This window comes from Phyllobates terribilis, unplaced genomic scaffold, assembly GCF_046119375.1.
Source record: "Phyllobates terribilis strain yellow unplaced genomic scaffold, ASM4611937v1 Scaffold_124__1_contigs__length_5142088, whole genome shotgun sequence".
Taxonomy (NCBI): domain Eukaryota; kingdom Metazoa; phylum Chordata; class Amphibia; order Anura; family Dendrobatidae; genus Phyllobates; species Phyllobates terribilis.
Genome location: NW_027362884.1, coordinates 3465621 through 3486232, shown reverse-complemented (window position 1 = coordinate 3486232; position 20612 = coordinate 3465621). Strand labels below are relative to the sequence as shown.

Genomic DNA, 20612 nt, shown 5'->3' with positions numbered 1-20612 from the left:
CTTGCAAATGTACACAAGGACCTTGCCTGGGCTATCGTCCACCAGTGCCTCCCTACCCGTGAGTTTCAACATAGGCGGGGGCTGGTGGCGAGAGCCAAATGTCCAAGAGATATATGCGGGGAAAGTGAGTCTGTATTGCATCTCTTTTGGAATTGTCATTTTGCACAGGAGGTTTGGAGAAAGGTAGGCCCACTTTTAAAATGGGCATGTGGCCTGAAAGATTTTAATCACTTTTATGTCTTTTATGGTCTTTTTAAGTGTCCAAATTTTAAACAATTCCGAGTTGCCTGGATTATTATTAATTGTTTTAAAAATGCCATGTGGAAAGTTAGAAATATTTTACTCTTCAAACATGATCATATTGATTCAACAGACTGTATAAAAATTGCTTTAAGTGAAATGTATATTTACTATCTCAGAGATAAAAAACTGTATGGAGCAAAAGAAGCGGCTTCTATGTGGTGTGTACAATTATGGAACACAATTAGTGGTAATTAAATAAACCCAAGTACATCTGTAATTATGATTTTCTTAATTGTTACAATGGTTTTATGATGGTAAATTGTGTTTTTACAAAAAACTTGAATTGATTATTATCATGTTTTATCATTTTATTGTAATGTTATAAATGTTCTTTTTTAAAACCTTTGTAAATATACTTTTGAATCAATAAAATTGCGTTGAAACCTTATCTGTTCTTATCAGTTTAATATCTGATACGTCCCCTATCTGGGGACCATATATTAAATGGATTTTTAGAACAGGGAGATGGAAAAAGAGCTTGCTCTGTCCACTCCACGCATTGACCTGGTATTGCAGTATCTCCAGGACCGGTGCACCCCTTCTTTAATGCAGTTTCTAAAATCAGAAAGAATTGAATTCAATGTTTTTTGTTCATTTTGCTTGTTTGTCGGTGTCAGGCAAAAGGTATTTTTGCCCGAGTTTTTAAAAATGAGAGATGTTTTAAAAAAGGAAAAAAAAAAACCCCACCCCCTATCTGTTTGTAAGTGAAGACACAGAACTCACTTTTGCTTTTCCCCAAACCAGGAATTTTTATGACCCGCCATAAAACCTCAGTCCAGGGCAAGCGCTAGTACAAACCGGAAAATCCCTCCAAAAAATCCCATTGTTTAATTGTACAAACGTTTTATGCCAATTTTAATCACGCACAGGTCTGACAGAAACATCGGAACCACGTTTTTTGAATGCTCACCTTTTTCCCATTACAATAGTATAACTTGCATAACTGAGGAATGACCGGGAACTGAGATAATGGATTCTGAGCTTCTGAGCGTCATAGAGGTTTCATATTTAATATCTATCTTCATGAATATTGGTGACGGTCAAGATGATGTCTCCCTCTTGGATGTGGGACCCCCCCACACCAAGATATGGAATCTGAAGGATCTGTTAGGTCTTCTGCAGCTGGGTGGGCTCGCAAAGCCGAGCCCCCCTTGTAAGGTAAATAAGGGGTGTTCCCCAGAGTTTTGGCTGCTTACTAAAAAGCAAATCGGCCATTTTCAGGTCATTCTTCTCAGGGACGTCGAACGCACGCACTTCACGCGGCGTAAGAAGAATCACCTCTAATTTCCGGGGAGCCGTCCCTCCCACAGAATCTGAGACCATCACCTTGTGAAGCAGGTTTTGCTATTACTTATCCCTTTTATTTTAATAACTGTTTATGCATACATGTAAATTGTCTCCTTTATAATATCTTGTATATCTTTTGTAAACACTGCCCCCTTTTGGGAGTAAATCATTATTATTTACCAGTTTCTTTCTTCTTGTCCTATGTCGAGCAAACACGTTCCTCACCCGCTAATTCACGTTACCTACCAGGTACCCGATCCACCTGTTAAGCGATCGGTGGTGGCAGTATACCAGTATTTATGTGATATTGTGGTTTGAGGGTGGCTGGTCGGAGGTATATATACGTTCCTGGAAGGAACTGGTGGTATATATACGTCCTGTCACATCACGTGCCGCAATAGTCGACATAACTTAGAGCAGCTGCACCCGTGCTTATCCTCTGTCAATACCGTGTTTGACCAGCAGGATAAGGGGGCGCCAGAGAGCTGCAAGGTCTGACCCAAGAGTGGGTGTTGTTTTCGTGACAAATTGGTGGCAGCGGTGGGATCATAGGACATTAGTGATCTGGTTTGAGCAATCATTCCTCTCACTAAAAACTTGCACAAAAGTTTTGAAGATCGAACTCAGTGTTTATTAGATCTGAGACAATACTGTATGTGTAGCAGTTACCCCTACCCTTCTTCGCTTTTTCTTTTCTATTTTTATTTTGGTGATCATGGTCGTAGTTGGGGAGTCCTGGTATCACCAGCAGAAAAAGGACACTCTTACTGGAATATGTATAACCAAAGGCATTGACCCCCACGGCAAAAGCAAAGAACAAATGATTTCTGAACTGTTACAAGGTGCTGCAGAGCCCGTCCGACAGCAGAGCCCTGATGAGGGGGCGGCCAGCCAGGGCCCGGATGGTGTTGCTGCCGGGGTCCAACCGGTGATTGCCAGCCATACCCGCAACCAGGGTAGTGTGGACCCCCACCTGCAGATGGCCTTGGAGGAGCTCGCCACAGACAATCATGATGGACGACTGGAGCTGATCCTGAAATTCCAGGAGCGGGCTGAGCGACAAGCTGACCGAGAGGCTGCTGAGCGACAAGCTGACCGACAACACCAGCTGGAGCTAGCCCGGATTCAGAAGGAGTCGCCCTCTACGCAGACCCGTGAGTCCAACAGTGCCAGCTGCTTTAAACCTCGTCCTGAGCACTTCCCTGTGATGGAAAAGGATGGGGACTTGGACACATTTCTGCGAGGCTTTGAAAAGGCCTGCAGGCAGTATCAGCTGTCCATGGACCAATGGGCAAGATATTTGACTCCAGGGCTCCGAGGAAAAGCTTTGGAGGTGTTTGCTTCCCTCCCTCGAGAGCAGGATGGAGACTATGAGGCCGTCAAGCAGGCCCTGATAAAAAAGTACCAGCTGACTCCGGAGGTTTACCGGAAAAAATTCAGAACCCTCCAGCGTGGACCACAGGACACCTACCGTGATGTGGTAGACGGGCTCAGAATCAACTTTGAGCAGTGGATCCAAGGACTGTCAGCGACCACCTTTGAGCAGCTAAAGGACCTGATGGTGAAAGACCAGTTCCTGCATCTGTGTCCGACTGAGGTACGGCAGTTCGTGATGGATCGGGAGCCACCTGATGCCAATAAAGCAGCGCAGATCGCAGACACCTACGAGGCCAACCGGAGACCAGAGGTGCGGAAGCCGGTCGTCGCCAGCTGGAAAGGGGGTAAGCCATCAACCACCATCCCTGCCCCTGCCAGCCGACCTTCCGGAGGCCTTTTTCCCGTTGCCAAGGCCCTGCCTGCATCCGATGCCCGCAGGTGTTATTCCTGCAACCAGACTGGTCATCTCAGCGCCACTTGCCCAGAGAAGCAGAGGAAGAACCCCCCATCCAAGGCCCCAGGGCCTAATGCTTCAGTTCTTTTGGTGGGTGGGCCGGTTGGGAGGGCCTGTGAAAACTTTCAGTCTGTCAGGGTGGGGGACACTCTCACTGTAGGCCTCAAGGACACTGGGGCCGAACAAACCCTCATCCGACCTGAACTGGTGTCCCCTGAAGCGCTTATTCCAGGAAAGACCCTGACTGTCACTGGGATTGGGGGCGTCCGATGCCCCTTGCCCATGGCCCGGGTTTTTATTGATTGGGGTGCGGGGAGTGGGGTGAAGGAAGTGGGAGTATCCAAAAACCTACCTGCAAATGTTTTGTTGGGAACTGATTTGGGGAGGATGTTTGCTTATTATGTCCCTGACACCCCTCCCCGATCTGATACGGTTGGTAAGGTTAATGCTAATAATGTGAATGTCAATGCTTTACATGATGATGGTGATGATGATGATGATGATGATGATGATGTTGTTGTATTGGAAGGTGCAGGAGAACTCAGCCATGTCACTCTGCGGGGTGATGTTGCTGAGGATCCCCTAGCAGGAGCAAATGTCAGTGCCAAGGGTAATGGGGAGAGGCACGAGGACCATGAAGCAGGTGGTGCTGTGCCAGTGACCAGTGTCACAACAGATGGAGACCTGGCTGATGGTAGCTGCCGCATACGTAGCACTGTGCCTGAGGTAATGGAGGATGATGGAGAAGTAGTTCTCATGGCCTCTCAGGCTAATGAGACGGTGTTATTCCCCGGGGAGACGGCCTATATAGCCGCTGTTACCCGCAGTCAGAGTGCCCAGAATGCAAGTAACGCCCTGCCTTCTGGACCCCCCTCGAACAGAGGAATAACTGAATCAGGTATGGACCCAGAGCCGGTCCCAGAGGGTCCCAGTGAGGACGTGGCCTTAACCTCACTTCTGGCTTCCTCCAGCCAGGAGTTTCAGGCAGCTCTGCACTCAGATGATAGTCTGGAGACGTTAAGGAGCCTCGCGGAGAAACCCACCTCCGAGTCGGATAAGGAGAGGGTATTCTGGGACCAAGGGAGGTTGTACCGGGAGACAGTTCCCTGTACACCCCAACAGGAGTGGCTGAGGGAAAGACAGCTGGTCGTCCCCTACCAATTCAGGGACGAGTTGTTGCGGATCGCCCATGAAATTCCACTCGCTGGACACTTGGGGGTTAGCAAAACCAAGGCCCGGCTGTCTCATCACTTTTATTGGCCCAAAATGAGGACAGATGTGGTGAACTACTGTCGCTCCTGTACCACGTGTCAAAGAGTGGGAAAGTCAGGGCCGGCCCCCAAAGCCCCCCTGATCTCTTTGCCAGTGATAGAGGAGCCTTTCCAGAGGATTGCTGTGGACATTGTGGGACCACTGGCCATACCCAGCAGCTCTGGAAAACGATTCATCCTTACCGTGGTAGACTATGCTACCCGGTATCCGGAGGCAGTAGCCCTGTCCTCAATTAGGGCGGATAAGGTGGCGGACGCCCTCTTGGCCATCTTTTCGCGAGTAGGATTTCCCAGGGAGATGCTTACCGACCAGGGGACTCAGTTCATGTCACGCTTAATGGAGGCCCTATGTAAGAAAATGCAGGTGCAGCATCTGGTATCGAGTGCGTATCACCCACAGACCAATGGTTTGTGTGAGCGATTCAACGGTACCCTCAAACAGATGTTAAAAATGCTGGTTGAGACCCAGGGTCGCGACTGGGAGCGTTACCTCCCACACCTGCTATTTGCTTACAGAGAGGTTCCACAGGCCTCGACGGGGTTCTCCCCCTTTGAGCTCCTGTATGGCAGGCGTGTCCGAGGACCCCTTGGGTTGATAAGGGAATTCTGGGAAGAAGAGCCGAGCTCCCCAGGAGTGTCCATCGTGGAGTATGTCATGCGCTTCCGTGACAAGATGCAGACCTTGACGCAGTTGGTGCATGACAACATGGCGCAAGCCCAGGCTGACCAGAAGCATTGGTACGACCAGAACGCCCGAGAACGGACCTACCAGGTGGGTCAGAAGGTGTGGGTGCTGGTCCCCGTACCAAAGGACAAGCTTCAGGCGGCCTGGGAAGGCCCGTACGTCATTCACCAACAGCTCAACCCGGTCACCTACGTGATCACACTTGACCACGAGCGGGGTAGGCGGAAGGCGTTTCACGTTAATATGATGAAGGCTCATCAAGAACGTGGAACCTGCGTCCTACCGGTCTGCAACCTGCCCGAGGATGGGGAGGATGACCCCCTCTTGGACATGCTCGCCCAAGCGAAGGCCAGCGGGTCCCTAGAGGATGTAGAGCTAAGCGACTTGCTATCCGCAGACCAGAGGTCTCAGATGCAAGCAGTGCTGAAACCCTTCCAAGCAGTGTTCACCAACCTGCCTGGCAGGACTGAAGTGGTGGTCCATGAAGTGGACACCGGGAATCATGCCCCACTCCGGCGGACAGCCTATCGAATCTCCGACGAGGTGCAGCATGTCATGCGCCAGGAGGTCGAGGAGATGCTGCAGTTGGGGGTGATTAAGCGGTCCAAGAGCGCGTGGGCCTCACCTGTAGTCCTGGTGCCTAAGAAGGACCGGACCACCCGGTTCTGTGTGGACTACAGGGGGCTCAACGCTATCACCGCCTCTGACGCACAACCAATGCCACGCATTGAGGAGCTGCTGGAGCGGTTAGCCAGCGCGAGCTATCTCTCCATTATGGATTTGAGTCGGGGATATTGGCAGATTCCCTTGAGCCCCGGGGCTCAGGAGAAGTCCGCCTTTATCACCCCCTTCGGATTGTATGAATCCACGGTCATGCCCTTCGGCATGAAAAATGCCCCTGCCACGTTCCAGCGAATGGTCAACCACCTGCTCCAGGGACTGGAGAGGTACGCAGTAGCGTACCTGGATGACCTTGCCATCTTCAGTCCCACCTGGGAGGATCACCTCGAGCATCTGCAGCAGGTGCTCGGGCGCATTCACCAGGCGGGCTTGACCATCAAGCCGGGAAAGTGCCAGATGGGCATGAACGAGGTCCACTACCTGGGGCACCGGGTAGGTGGGGGTACTCTGAAGCCAGAGCCTGGGAAGGTGGACGCTATCGTGTCCTGGCCCACCCCCAGGACCAAGAAGCAGGTGCAGTCCTTCTTGGGCACCGCAGGGTACTATAGACGCTTTGTGCAGGACTATAGTAGCCTTGCGAAGCCCTTGACAGACCTCACCAGGAAGAGCCTACCCCATTCCGTCAAATGGACGGATGAATGCGAGGTGGCCTTTAGGGCTTTGAAGACTGCCCTGAGCAGCTCTCCTGTACTAAAGGCGGTCGACGGCACACGGCCACTCTTAGTACAGACCGACGCCAGTGAATTTGGCCTCGGTGCTGTACTCAGCCAGGTCGACTCGGGGAACCAAGAACACCCCGTGTTGTACCTAAGCCGGAAACTGCTGCCGAGGGAAGTGGCCTATTCCACCATAGAGAAGGAGTGCCTGGCCATTGTATGGGCCCTCAACCGCTTACAGCCTTACTTGTACGGGCGCCCCTTCACTGTCGTGACTGACCACAACCCCCTGAGTTGGCTGCACACCATGTCAGGTGCCAACGGAAGGTTGTTACGCTGGAGCCTCACCCTCCAGCAGTACGACTTTACTGTTCAACACCGCAAGGGCAGCGAGCATGGCAATGCCGATGGGTTGCCCCGGCGAGGGGAGCCTCCAGACATACGCTTGGAGGAGTACCAGAAGGTCCTACCTCCATAGCGCAGTCAAAAAGGGGGAGGTGTCAGGCAAAAGGTATTTTTGCCCGAGTTTTTAAAAATGAGAGATGTTTTAAAAAAGGAAAAAAAAAAACCCCACCCCCTATCTGTTTGTAAGTGAAGACACAGAACTCACTTTTGCTTTTCCCCAAACCAGGAATTTTTATGACCCGCCATAAAACCTCAGTCCAGGGCAAGCGCTAGTACAAACCGGAAAATCCCTCCAAAAAATCCCATTGTTTAATTGTACAAACGTTTTATGCCAATTTTAATCACGCACAGGTCTGACAGAAACATCGGAACCACGTTTTTTGAATGCTCACCTTTTTCCCATTACAATAGTATAACTTGCATAACTGAGGAATGACCGGGAACTGAGATAATGGATTCTGAGCTTCTGAGCGTCATAGAGGTTTCATATTTAATATCTATCTTCATGAATATTGGTGACGGTCAAGATGATGTCTCCCTCTTGGATGTGGGACCCCCCCACACCAAGATATGGAATCTGAAGGATCTGTTAGGTCTTCTGCAGCTGGGTGGGCTCGCAAAGCCGAGCCCCCCTTGTAAGGTAAATAAGGGGTGTTCCCCAGAGTTTTGGCTGCTTACTAAAAAGCAAATCGGCCATTTTCAGGTCATTCTTCTCAGGGACGTCGAACGCACGCACTTCACGCGGCGTAAGAAGAATCACCTCTAATTTCCGGGGAGCCGTCCCTCCCACAGAATCTGAGACCATCACCTTGTGAAGCAGGTTTTGCTATTACTTATCCCTTTTATTTTAATAACTGTTTATGCATACATGTAAATTGTCTCCTTTATAATATCTTGTATATCTTTTGTAAACACTGCCCCCTTTTGGGAGTAAATCATTATTATTTACCAGTTTCTTTCTTCTTGTCCTATGTCGAGCAAACACGTTCCTCACCCGCTAATTCACGTTACCTACCAGGTACCCGATCCACCTGTTAAGCGATCGGTGGTGGCAGTATACCAGTATTTATGTGATATTGTGGTTTGAGGGTGGCTGGTCGGAGGTATATATACGTTCCTGGAAGGAACTGGTGGTATATATACGTCCTGTCACATCACGTGCCGCAATAGTCGACATAACTTAGAGCAGCTGCACCCGTGCTTATCCTCTGTCAATACCGTGTTTGACCAGCAGGATAAGGGGGCGCCAGAGAGCTGCAAGGTCTGACCCAAGAGTGGGTGTTGTTTTCATGACAGTCGGATTTTGGGATGGACTCTTTGGCTTTGCTTTTCTTCTCCTCATTGGATTTTTCATGTTCAAAGTTGCAGAAGCCAGATTACAAGCTCATTTTGGTTCAACTTCAGCAACTGTGCATTGCATTGCCATGTAATGTGATGCAATGCTATCTTTCTAGCTCTCCCTTTTTACTTCCTTTTGGATAAACAGACATATTAGGCAAGCATTTTGGAGCTTTCACCTAAATAACTACAGGTGGTGAGATAAGCTGCACAATATAATTGACCTTTCAGTATATTGTTGCACACACACCATCTATTTAGCAAATGCCCTTGTTATCAACAGCAGCCTTTTAAACTCACCTGAGCTAACAGGTATGTGCGCTGGTTACTCTGCTGCGCTTAAAATTTCTTTTTTGGTTTGCTACAATGCCTTTTCTGAAACGTTGTCTCCTTCTGCTGGAACACTGACTTCTTTCATTTAATGCCTGCAGACTATAAAAGAGAACCCAACCCAAAAAGTTTGGTTGATTAGTCTGTGGCATTCTGTTAAACTGTTGCTTATGGCGGTCTCTGTGAGCTTCTCAGCGACATTCAGCCAGCCAGGTATCCTGCCTGCAGTAGATGGAATGTGGCAATGGAACGCTGGCTGCGCGTGTCATAATAGGCTCTGAGCCTTTATATACCTGTGCACAGCAGCAGCCACCTTCAGTCTGCTGCTGGACAGCCAGCAGCAGCAGCAGCAGGAGAGGTATGTAATCAGGAGCCCTCCTGCTAAGGGTAGACAGCTGCTCGTTCCACCCCACCCCCCGCCTTAATTGGTTCTCCTCCCTTCCAACGGTGTTGAGGCGGGTGGGAACAGCAGGGGGTGAAGGTGCTGTGTTTAAAGAGGTGGAGTTATGCAGATCTAAAACGCGTGGATTGCAGCAGCAGCAAGCCGAAAAGTGCAGGCATGTAAGGGATCTAGAGGTTGACAACATGTCTTCTTAACGGGAGTCCAGGAGCTCATCTCCACAAATGGACTTTTCAGGATCCTTGGGTGGCTCCGTAGTTTGAAACCAATTCTGGTTATCGCTTCTCGGCCTTTTGGCTAAGATCAAGTGTAGTATCTGTTCTTATCAGTTTAATATCTGATACGTCCCCTATCTGGGGACCATATATTAAATGGATTTTTAGAACAGGGAGATGGAAAAAGAGCTTGCTCTGTCCACTCCACGCATTGACCTGGTATTGCAGTATCTCCAGGACCGGTGCACCCCTTCTTTAATGCAGTTTCTAAAATCAGAAAGAATTGAATTCAATGTTTTTTGTTCATTTTGCTTGTTTGTCGGATTTTGGGATGGACTCTTTGGCTTTGCTTTTCTTCTCCTCATTGGATTTTTCATGTTCAAAGTTGCAGAAGCCAGATTACAAGCTCATTTTGGTTCAACTTCAGCAACTGTGCATTGCATTGCCATGTAATGTGATGCAATGCTATCTTTCTAGCTCTCCCTTTTTACTTCCTTTTGGATAAACAGACATATTAGGCAAGCATTTTGGAGCTTTCACCTAAATAACTACAGGTGGTGAGATAAGCTGCACAATATAATTGACCTTTCAGTATATTGTTGCACACACACCATCTATTTAGCAAATGCCCTTGTTATCAACAGCAGCCTTTTAAACTCACCTGAGCTAACAGGTATGTGCGCTGGTTACTCTGCTGCGCTTAAAATTTCTTTTTTGGTTTGCTACAATGCCTTTTCTGAAACGTTGTCTCCTTCTGCTGGAACACTGACTTCTTTCATTTAATGCCTGCAGACTATAAAAGAGAACCCAACCCAAAAAGTTTGGTTGATTAGTCTGTGGCATTCTGTTAAACTGTTGCTTATGGCGGTCTCTGTGAGCTTCTCAGCGACATTCAGCCAGCCAGGTATCCTGCCTGCAGTAGATGGAATGTGGCAATGGAACGCTGGCTGCGCGTGTCATAATAGGCTCTGAGCCTTTATATACCTGTGCACAGCAGCAGCCACCTTCAGTCTGCTGCTGGACAGCCAGCAGCAGCAGCAGCAGGAGAGGTATGTAATCAGGAGCCCTCCTGCTAAGGGTAGACAGCTGCTCGTTCCACCCCACCCCCCGCCTTAATTGGTTCTCCTCCCTTCCAACGGTGTTGAGGCGGGTGGGAACAGCAGGGGGTGAAGGTGCTGTGTTTAAAGAGGTGGAGTTATGCAGATCTAAAACGCGTGGATTGCAGCAGCAGCAAGCCGAAAAGTGCAGGCATGTAAGGGATCTAGAGGTTGACAACATGTCTTCTTAACGGGAGTCCAGGAGCTCATCTCCACAAATGGACTTTTCAGGATCCTTGGGTGGCTCCGTAGTTTGAAACCAATTCTGGTTATCGCTTCTCGGCCTTTTGGCTAAGATCAAGTGTAGTATCTGTTCTTATCAGTTTAATATCTGATACGTCCCCTATCTGGGGACCATATATTAAATGGATTTTTAGAACAGGGAGATGGAAAAAGAGCTTGCTCTGTCCACTCCACGCATTGACCTGGTATTGCAGTATCTCCAGGACCGGTGCACCCCTTCTTTAATGCAGTTTCTAAAATCAGAAAGAATTGAATTCAATGTTTTTTGTTCATTTTGCTTGTTTGTCGGATTTTGGGATGGACTCTTTGGCTTTGCTTTTCTTCTCCTCATTGGATTTTTCATGTTCAAAGTTGCAGAAGCCAGATTACAAGCTCATTTTGGTTCAACTTCAGCAACTGTGCATTGCATTGCCATGTAATGTGATGCAATGCTATCTTTCTAGCTCTCCCTTTTTACTTCCTTTTGGATAAACAGACATATTAGGCAAGCATTTTGGAGCTTTCACCTAAATAACTACAGGTGGTGAGATAAGCTGCACAATATAATTGACCTTTCAGTATATTGTTGCACACACACCATCTATTTAGCAAATGCCCTTGTTATCAACAGCAGCCTTTTAAACTCACCTGAGCTAACAGGTATGTGCGCTGGTTACTCTGCTGCGCTTAAAATTTCTTTTTTGGTTTGCTACAATGCCTTTTCTGAAACGTTGTCTCCTTCTGCTGGAACACTGACTTCTTTCATTTAATGCCTGCAGACTATAAAAGAGAACCCAACCCAAAAAGTTTGGTTGATTAGTCTGTGGCATTCTGTTAAACTGTTGCTTATGGCGGTCTCTGTGAGCTTCTCAGCGACATTCAGCCAGCCAGGTATCCTGCCTGCAGTAGATGGAATGTGGCAATGGAACGCTGGCTGCGCGTGTCATAATAGGCTCTGAGCCTTTATATACCTGTGCACAGCAGCAGCCACCTTCAGTCTGCTGCTGGACAGCCAGCAGCAGCAGCAGGAGAGGTATGTAATCAGGAGCCCTCCTGCTAAGGGTAGACAGCTGCTCGTTCCACCCCACCCCCCGCCTTAATTGGTTCTCCTCCCTTCCAACGGTGTTGAGGCGGGTGGGAACAGCAGGGGGTGAAGGTGCTGTGTTTAAAGAGGTGGAGTTATGCAGATCTAAAACGCGTGGATTGCAGCAGCAGCAAGCCGAAAAGTGCAGGCATGTAAGGGATCTAGAGGTTGACAACATGTCTTCTTAACGGGAGTCCAGGAGCTCATCTCCACAAATGGACTTTTCAGGATCCTTGGGTGGCTCCGTAGTTTGAAACCAATTCTGGTTATCGTTTCTCGGCCTTTTGGCTAAGATCAAGTGTAGTATCTGTTCTTATCAGTTTAATATCTGATACGTCCCCTATCTGGGGACCATATATTAAATGGATTTTTAGAACAGGGAGATGGAAAAAGAGCTTGCTCTGTCCACTCCACGCATTGACCTGGTATTGCAGTATCTCCAGGACCGGTGCACCCCTTCTTTAATGCAGTTTCTAAAATCAGAAAGAATTGAATTCAATGTTTTTTGTTCATTTTGCTTGTTTGTCGGATTTTGGGATGGACTCTTTGGTTTTGCTTTTCTTCTCCTCATTGGATTTTTCATGTTCAAAGTTGCAGAAGCCAGATTACAAGCTCATTTTGGTTCAACTTCAGCAACTGTGCATTGCATTGCCATGTAATGTGATGCAATGCTATCTTTCTAGCTCTCCCTTTTTACTTCCTTTTGGATAAACAGACATATTAGGCAAGCATTTTGGAGCTTTCACCTAAATAACTACAGGTGGTGAGATAAGCTGCACAATATAATTGACCTTTCAGTATATTGTTGCACACACACCATCTATTTAGCAAATGCCCTTGTTATCAACAGCAGCCTTTTAAACTCACCTGAGCTAACAGGTATGTGCGCTGGTTACTCTGCTGCGCTTAAAATTTTTTTTTTGTTTTGCTACAATGCCTTTTCTGAAACGTTGTCTCCTTCTGCTGGAACACTGACTTCTTTCATTTAATGCCTACAGACTATAAAAGAGAACCCAACCCAAAAAGTTTGGTTGATTAGTCTGTGGCATTCTGTTAAACTGTTGCTTATGGCGGTCTCTGTGAGCTTCTCAGCGACATTCAGCCAGCCAGGTATCCTGCCTGCAGTAGATGGAATGTGGCAATGGAACGCTGGCTGCGCGTGTCATAATAGGCTCTGAGCCTTTATATACCTGTGCACAGCAGCAGCCACCTTCAGTCTGCTGCTGGACAGCCAGCAGCAGCAGCAGCAGGAGAGGTATGTAATCAGGAGCCCTCCTGCTAAGGGTAGACAGCTGCTCGTTCCACCCCACCCCCCGCCTTAATTGGTTCTCCTCCCTTCCAACGGTGTTGAGGCGGGTGGGAACAGCAGGGGGTGAAGGTGCTGTGTTTAAAGAGGTGGAGTTATGCAGATCTAAAACGCGTGGATTGCAGCAGCAGCAAGCCGAAAAGTGCAGGCATGTAAGGGATCTAGAGGTTGACAACATGTCTTCTTAACGGGAGTCCAGGAGCTCATCTCCACAAATGGACTTTTCAGGATCCTTGGGTGGCTCCGTAGTTTGAAACCAATTCTGGTTATCGCTTCTCGGCCTTTTGGCTAAGATCAAGTGTAGTATCTTTCGAAAAGGCGGTTTTGGATGTTGGCCGCCCTAGTAGATTGATACATTATGCACACTGGGGTTTAGGCGCTTGTTAGTACGCCAGGTGGCTAATATAGTCATCTGGTGGAAAGCATGGCCCCCCAGGATCGACGCCATTGGGCCGGGGGAGATCGAAAGCCCGAAGTGTGAAGTGCCCCAGGAGTGGTGACCCTGGGGTGCCTTAACTCACTGGGATTGGGAACCCCACTTGAGTTTATGGCACATTTGCACAAGCACTTTAAATTTTCTTTCTTCGCACACACCCTTATTCCGGGCCTTCTGGCCTTAGGATGGGGAATTTTTCAATTCCCGGTCGAAGGTCCGGGCAGTATTATACTGTGAAACCTTCACTATTTATTTAATTTCTTTGTCACTGTGTGTCCACTTATTCACGTGTGTCACGTCCTACTAGGATTTTGTCGGGATGCGGTTCCCTTACGGGTTACTCTCTTGGCAGGTCTAGGGGGGGAGTGTGTGGCCATCAGGTTCCGCTCCCCCCTGAACCCCCCTGGCTCTCCTCTTTCGGGAGGAGAGCGTTGTTGGCTCCCCTCTTCCGGGAGGGGAGCACAGTCTTTGGCTCCCAGTGCCTTGCTCGGGTGAGAACTCGGGCAGGTGCTGGGGGTAAGATTGGGTCGCCTCTGGCTCCGGCTGGAGGTGGCTATTTGTCCCTGTTCCTCACTGTGGCCTTCTGGCTCGGAGGGACGGGGAATGGTTTGGGGGACCCTTCTCCTTTTGGAGAGGGTTTCAAGAAGACCAGCATCCTAGTGCACTTTTTTTGTGGCACTTGTCACTTTTTTAAGCGCACTCGGGTTTTGTACACGAATTCGGGCTTTCGATAAAAAAAAAAATCTGTTCTTATCAGTTTAATATCTGATACGTCCCCTATCTGGGGACCATATATTAAATGGATTTTTAGAACAGGGAGATGGAAAAAGAGCTTGCTCTGTCCACTCCACGCATTGACCTGGTATTGCAGTATCTCCAGGACCGGTGCACCCCTTCTTTAATGCAGTTTCTAAAATCAGAAAGAATTGAATTCAATGTTTTTTGTTCATTTTGCTTGTTTGTCGGATTTTGGGATGGACTCTTTGGCTTTGCTTTTCTTCTCCTCATTGGATTTTTCATGTTCAAAGTTGCAGAAGCCAGATTACAAGCTCATTTTGGTTCAACTTCAGCAACTGTGCATTGCATTGCCATGTAATGTGATGCAATGCTATCTTTCTAGCTCTCCCTTTTTACTTCCTTTTGGATAAACAGACATATTAGGCAAGCATTTTGGAGCTTTCACCTAAATAACTACAGGTGGTGAGATAAGCTGCACAATATAATTGACCTTTCAGTATATTGTTGCACACACACCATCTATTTAGCAAATGCCCTTGTTATCAACAGCAGCCTTTTAAACTCACCTGAGCTAACAGGTATGTGCGCTGGTTACTCTGCTGCGCTTAAAATTTCTTTTTTGGTTTGCTACAATGCCTTTTCTGAAACGTTGTCTCCTTCTGCTGGAACACTGACTTCTTTCATTTAATGCCTGCAGACTATAAAAGAGAACCCAACCCAAAAAGTTTGGTTGATTAGTCTGTGGCATTCTGTTAAACTGTTGCTTATGGCGGTCTCTGTGAGCTTCTCAGCGACATTCAGCCAGCCAGGTATCCTGCCTGCAGTAGATGGAATGTGGCAATGGAACGCTGCTGCGCGTGTCATAATAGGCTCTGAGCCTTTATATACCTGTGCACAGCAGCAGCCACCTTCAGTCTGCTGCTGGACAGCCAGCAGCAGCAGCAGCAGGAGAGGTATGTAATCAGGAGCCCTCCTGCTAAGGGTAGACAGCTGCTCGTTCCACCCCACCCCCCGCCTTAATTGGTTCTCCTCCCTTCCAACGGTGTTGAGGCGGGTGGGAACAGCAGGGGGTGAAGGTGCTGTGTTTAAAGAGGTGGAGTTATGCAGATCTAAAACGCGTGGATTGCAGCAGCAGCAAGCCGAAAAGTGCAGGCATGTAAGGGATCTAGAGGTTGACAACATGTCTTCTTAACGGGAGTCCAGGAGCTCATCTCCACAAATGGACTTTTCAGGATCCTTGGGTGGCTCCGTAGTTTGAAACCAATTCTGGTTATCGCTTCTCGGCCTTTTGGCTAAGATCAAGTGCAGTGATCTAGCGGCTGCTGCCTTGGTCTTGGCTGAGAGGTGCTCGGGGTACCCGGCTCCTTGGCCTGGGGGGATCGCTCTGTTTTTCAGCAGGGCTTCACCTCCCTGCTGCTATTAGGGAGTCGGATTAGTCCCCGGGCAACGGGAGGCGATCATCTACCTGGCACTTCGGTGTTGAAGGTTTCTATTGAGAAGAGGAGAACCTGTTTGTGAAGAAGATGTCTGCAGCATCACATGAAGGAGAGGAAGATCATGTGCCTGAATTCGCTAAGGTGCAGAATTCTATTCGTTTGGTTGTTCAGGAGAACTTTCGAGATCAAAAGGATTTTAGGTATGTGATGAGTCAAGTTCTTGTGGATCTTTTTGGTTTGAAGACAGAAGAAGTGTTGGCGATAATGGACTACCCCAGGAGGGGTGTTTATGATATAGTTTTTGTTGACAAAGTTTTTTTTGAAGGATATCTAAGGAAAATGACTGCAAGCCAGGATAAAAGAATGGAGGGGATAAGTGTAATGCCACACTTCCCCGTTAGAGATAAATGGATCATTGTTAAAATGTACTCTCCATTGGTGGACGAAGAGGATGTTCTTACATTTTTGGAGTTTTTTTGTTTGTCAGTAACACCAAAAGGGAAGATTTATAATGAATTTGGTTTTTGGACTTCGAAGTGGAAATTTTTGGTCCGTTTCAAAGAAGATGAGCAGGGGACTGTGTTGCTTCCCCCAGCTAGGTTTAAGTTGGGTAATATAAATGGTGATATTTTTTTCAGTGGTATACCCACTTTTTGTCGAGTTTGTCGTCAATACGGGCATGGAAAGGAAAATTGTTCGGGTGGTGTATGTGGTTTTTGCAAAAAAGGTGATCATGAGTCAAAGGATTGTAAAGATCGGAGGAAGTGCAACTTGTGTCAGGAAGATACGCATGTTTTTAAGAATTGCCCAAAGAGGAAAAGAAATAAAGAGAAGGAGGTAGTGGTTAAAAAGGTTTTGGTAGAGAGAAAGGAGGAAAGTGTAGAAAAGGTGTTGGTGGTAAAGGGAAAAGAAAGCAAACCTGTAGGAGTGCAGAGGGAGATGGAGAAAACAAGAGTAGATTGGGGGGATAGGGTAGAGAGTGAAATGGGAGGTGTAAGTCAGGGAACTGGCCGTGGTAAGGTTAAAAAGCAAGAAAAGAGAAAGGAACAGGAAGTGGAGGTGGCAATGGAAGAAAATATAGTTGTTTTTCAACAACCTATGTTTATAAAGAATGCAGAATATTTTAACCGGTTGTACCGTAAGTTGTATGATGAGAAACGTTTGGACTATCTTATAGAGAATGTTAGGAAAGAACTAATAAGAGATAAAAATGTTTTTTGTGTGAAATATAGAATACCAGATGGTGTATCGAAACAAGTTTTTTCAGCATCAAGGGTTGAAGATTTGTCCCTTAAGGTTCTGAGTTGGGTTGGGGTTCATGCTTTTGATAATGGTTACAAGTATTTTACTTGATGTTATTACTGTTGTTAATACAGTTATAATTTAATTTTTATTTTTTTGGTATCCATTCAGGTTCTGAAACATTTCTTTCTTTGTAAGTATTGTTGTATTTTTGTAATTTTTTTTTCTGACATTAAAAGTACCAAAACCTGATGATGATTTAAGTTGGAGTCCACGTCTTGTCTCCCTTTGGGGAGAAGAGGACTGTGGAGTGGACTTTAATTTTAACCTGAATAGGTTTTAAAAAAAAAAAAAAAAAAAAATCTGTTCTTATCAGTTTAATATCTGATACGTCCCCTATCTGGGGACCATATATTAAATGGATTTTTAGAACAGGGAGATGGAAAAAGAGCTTGCTCTGTCCACTCCACGCATTGACCTGGTATTGCAGTATCTCCAGGACCGGTGCACCCCTTCTTTAATGCAGTTTCTAAAATCAGAAAGAATTGAATTCAATGTTTTTTGTTCATTTTGCTTGTTTGTCGGATTTTGGGATGGACTCTTTGGCTTTGCTTTTCTTCTCCTCATTGGATTTTTCATGTTCAAAGTTGCAGAAGCCAGATTACAAGCTCATTTTGGTTCAACTTCAGCAACTGTGCATTGCATTGCCATGTAATGTGATGCAATGCTATCTTTCTAGCTCTCCCTTTTTACTTCCTTTTGGATAAACAGACATATTAGGCAAGCATTTTGGAGCTTTCACCTAAATAACTACAGGTGGTGAGATAAGCTGCACAATATAATTGACCTTTCAGTATATTGTTGCACACACACCATCTATTTAGCAAATGCCCTTGTTATTAACAGCAGCCTTTTAAACTCACCTGAGCTAACAGGTATGTGCGCTGGTTACTCTGCTGCGCTTAAAATTTCTTTTTTGGTTTGCTACAATGCCTTTTCTGAAACGTTGTCTCCTTCTGCTGGAACACTGACTTCTTTCATTTAATGCCTGCAGACTATAAAAGAGAACCCAACCCAAAAAGTTTGGTTGATTAGTCTGTGGCATTCTGTTAAACTGTTGCTTATGGCGGTCTCTGTGAGCTTCTCAGCGACATTCAGCCAGCCAGGTATCCTGCCTGCAGTAGATGGAATGTGGCAATGGAACGCTGGCTGCGCGTGTCATAATAGGCTCTGAGCCTTTATATACCTGTGCACAGCAGCAGCCACCTTCAGTCTGCTGCTGGACAGCCAGCAGCAGCAGCAGGAGAGGTATGTAATCAGGAGCCCTCCTGCTAAGGGTAGACAGCTGCTCGTTCCACCCCACCCCCCGCCTTAATTGGTTCTCCTCCCTTCCAACGGTGTTGAGGCGGGTGGGAACAGCAGGGGGTGAAGGTGCTGTGTTTAAAGAGGTGGAGTTATGCAGATCTAAAACGCGTGGATTGCAGCAGCAGCAAGCCGAAAAGTGCAGGCATGTAAGGGATCTAGAGGTTGACAACATGTCTTCTTAACGGGAGTCCAGGAGCTCATCTCCACAAATGGACTTTTCAGGATCCTTGGGTGGCTCCGTAGTTTGAAACCAATTCTGGTTATCGCTTCTCGGCCTTTTGGCTAAGATCAAGTGTAGTATCTGTTCTTATCAGTTTAATATCTGATACGTCCCCTATCTGGGGACCATATATTAAATGGATTTTTAGAACAGGGAGATGGAAAAAGAGCTTGCTCTGTCCACTCCACGCATTGACCTGGTATTGCAGTATCTCCAGGACCGGTGCACCCCTTCTTTAATGCAGTTTCTAAAATCAGAAAGAATTGAATTCAATGTTTTTTGTTCATTTTGCTTGTTTGTCGGATTTTGGGATGGACTCTTTGGCTTTGCTTTTCTTCTCCTCATTGGATTTTTCATGTTCAAAGTTGCAGAAGCCAGATTACAAGCTCATTTTGGTTCAACTTCAGCAACTGTGCATTGCATTGCCATGTAATGTGATGCAATGCTATCTTTCTAGCTCTCCCTTTTTACTTCCTTTTGGATAAACAGACATATTAGGCAAGCATTTTGGAGCTTTCACCTAAATAACTACAGGTGGTGAGATAAGCTGCACAATATAATTGACCTTTCAGTATATTGTTGCACACACACCATCTATTTAGCAAATGCCCTTGTTATCAACAGCAGCCTTTTAAACTCACCTGAGCTAACAGGTATGTGCGCTGGTTACTCTGCTGCGCTTAAAATTTCTTTTTTGGTTTGCTACAATGCCTTTTCTGAAACGTTGTCTCCTTCTGCTGGAACACTGACTTCTTTCATTTAATGCCTGCAGACTATAAAAGAGAACCCAACCCAAAAAGTTTGGTTGATTAGTCTGTGGCATTCTGTTAAACTGTTGCTTATGGCGGTCTCTGTGAGCTTCTCAGCGACATTCAGCCAGCCAGGTATCCTGCCTGCAGTAGATGGAATGTGGCAATGGAACGCTGGCTGCGCGTGTCATAATAGGCTCTGAGCCTTTATATACCTGTGCACAGCAGCAGCCACCTTCAGTCTGCTGCTGGACAGCCAGCAGCAGCAGCAGGAGAGGTATGTAATCAGGAGCCCTCCTGCTAAGGGTAGACAGCTGCTCGTTCCACCCCACCCCCCGCCTTAATTGGTTCTCCTCCCTTCCAACGGTGTTGAGGCGGGTGGGAACAGCAGGGGGTGAAGGTGCTGTGTTTAAAGAGGTGGAGTTATGCAGATCTAAAACGCGTGGATTGCAGCAGCAGCAAGCCGAAAAGTGCAGGCATGTAAGGGATCTAGAGGTTGACAACATGTCTTCTTAACGGGAGTCCAGGAGCTCATCTCCACAAATGGACTTTTCAGGATCCTTGGGTGGCTCCGTAGTTTGAAACCAATTCTGGTTATCGCTTCTCGGCCTTTTGGCTAAGATCAAGTGTAGTATCTGTTCTTATCAGTTTAATATCTGATACGTCCCCTATCTGGGGACCATATATTAAATGGATTTTTAGAACAGGGAGATGGAAAAAGAGCTTGCTCTGTCCACTCCACCCATTGACCTGGTATTGCAGTATCTCCAGGACCGGTGCACCCCTTCTTTAATGCAGTTTCTAAAATCAGAAAGAATTGAATTCAATGTTTTTTGTTCATTTTGCTTGTTTGTCGGATTTTGGGATGGACTCTTTGGCTTTGCTTTTCTTCTCCTCATTGGATTTTTCATGTTCAAAGTTGCAGAAGCCAGATTACAAGCTCATTTTGGTTCAACTTCAGCAACTGTGCATTGCATTGCCATGTAATGTGATGCAATGCTATCTTTCTAGCTCTCCCTTTTTACTTCCTTTTGGATAAACAGACATATTAGGCAAGCATTTTGGAGCTTTCACCTAAATAACTACAGGTGGTGAGATAAGCTGCACAATATAATTGACCTTTCAGTATATTGTTGCACACACACCATCTATTTAGCAAATGCCCTTGTTATCAACAGCAGCCTTTTAAACTCACCTGAGCTAACAGGTATGTGCGCTGGTTACTCTGCTGCGCTTAAAATTTCTTTTTTGGTTTGCTACAATGCCTTTTCTGAAACGTTGTCTCCTTCTGCTGGAACACTGACTTCTTTCATTT

The 20612-nt window shown here is 46.7% G+C and overlaps 8 non-coding genes and 1 pseudogene across 8 annotated transcripts; all 9 read left to right on the top strand.

Moving 5' to 3' along the window:
* The first annotated feature begins 655 nt into the window (after positions 1-655).
* LOC141203224 (U2 spliceosomal RNA) lies at positions 656-844 on the top strand. Its single transcript, XR_012274352.1, has one exon. It is a non-coding gene; the product is annotated as a U2 spliceosomal RNA (small nuclear RNA).
* An 8620-nt stretch (positions 845-9464) lies between these two features.
* LOC141203420 (U2 spliceosomal RNA) lies at positions 9465-9655 on the top strand. Its single transcript, XR_012274465.1, has one exon. It is a non-coding gene; the product is annotated as a U2 spliceosomal RNA (small nuclear RNA).
* Positions 9656-10770: 1115 nt separating this feature from the next.
* LOC141203418 (U2 spliceosomal RNA) lies at positions 10771-10961 on the top strand. Its single transcript, XR_012274463.1, has one exon. It is a non-coding gene; the product is annotated as a U2 spliceosomal RNA (small nuclear RNA).
* Positions 10962-12073: 1112 nt separating this feature from the next.
* LOC141203782 (U2 spliceosomal RNA) lies at positions 12074-12264 on the top strand. Its single transcript, XR_012274808.1, has one exon. It is a non-coding gene; the product is annotated as a U2 spliceosomal RNA (small nuclear RNA).
* Positions 12265-13379: 1115 nt separating this feature from the next.
* On the top strand, positions 13380-13471 carry LOC141203350 (U2 spliceosomal RNA; annotated as a pseudogene).
* A 789-nt stretch (positions 13472-14260) lies between these two features.
* On the top strand, positions 14261-14443 carry LOC141203185 (U2 spliceosomal RNA). The gene has a single exon (XR_012274320.1). It is a non-coding gene; the product is annotated as a U2 spliceosomal RNA (small nuclear RNA).
* Positions 14444-17295: 2852 nt separating this feature from the next.
* Positions 17296-17478, top strand: LOC141203197 (U2 spliceosomal RNA). Its single transcript, XR_012274330.1, has one exon. It is a non-coding gene; the product is annotated as a U2 spliceosomal RNA (small nuclear RNA).
* A 1112-nt stretch (positions 17479-18590) lies between these two features.
* LOC141203417 (U2 spliceosomal RNA) lies at positions 18591-18781 on the top strand. Its single transcript, XR_012274462.1, has one exon. It is a non-coding gene; the product is annotated as a U2 spliceosomal RNA (small nuclear RNA).
* A 1112-nt stretch (positions 18782-19893) lies between these two features.
* Positions 19894-20084, top strand: LOC141203840 (U2 spliceosomal RNA). Its single transcript, XR_012274864.1, has one exon. It is a non-coding gene; the product is annotated as a U2 spliceosomal RNA (small nuclear RNA).
* The last annotated feature ends 528 nt before the right edge of the window (positions 20085-20612 follow it).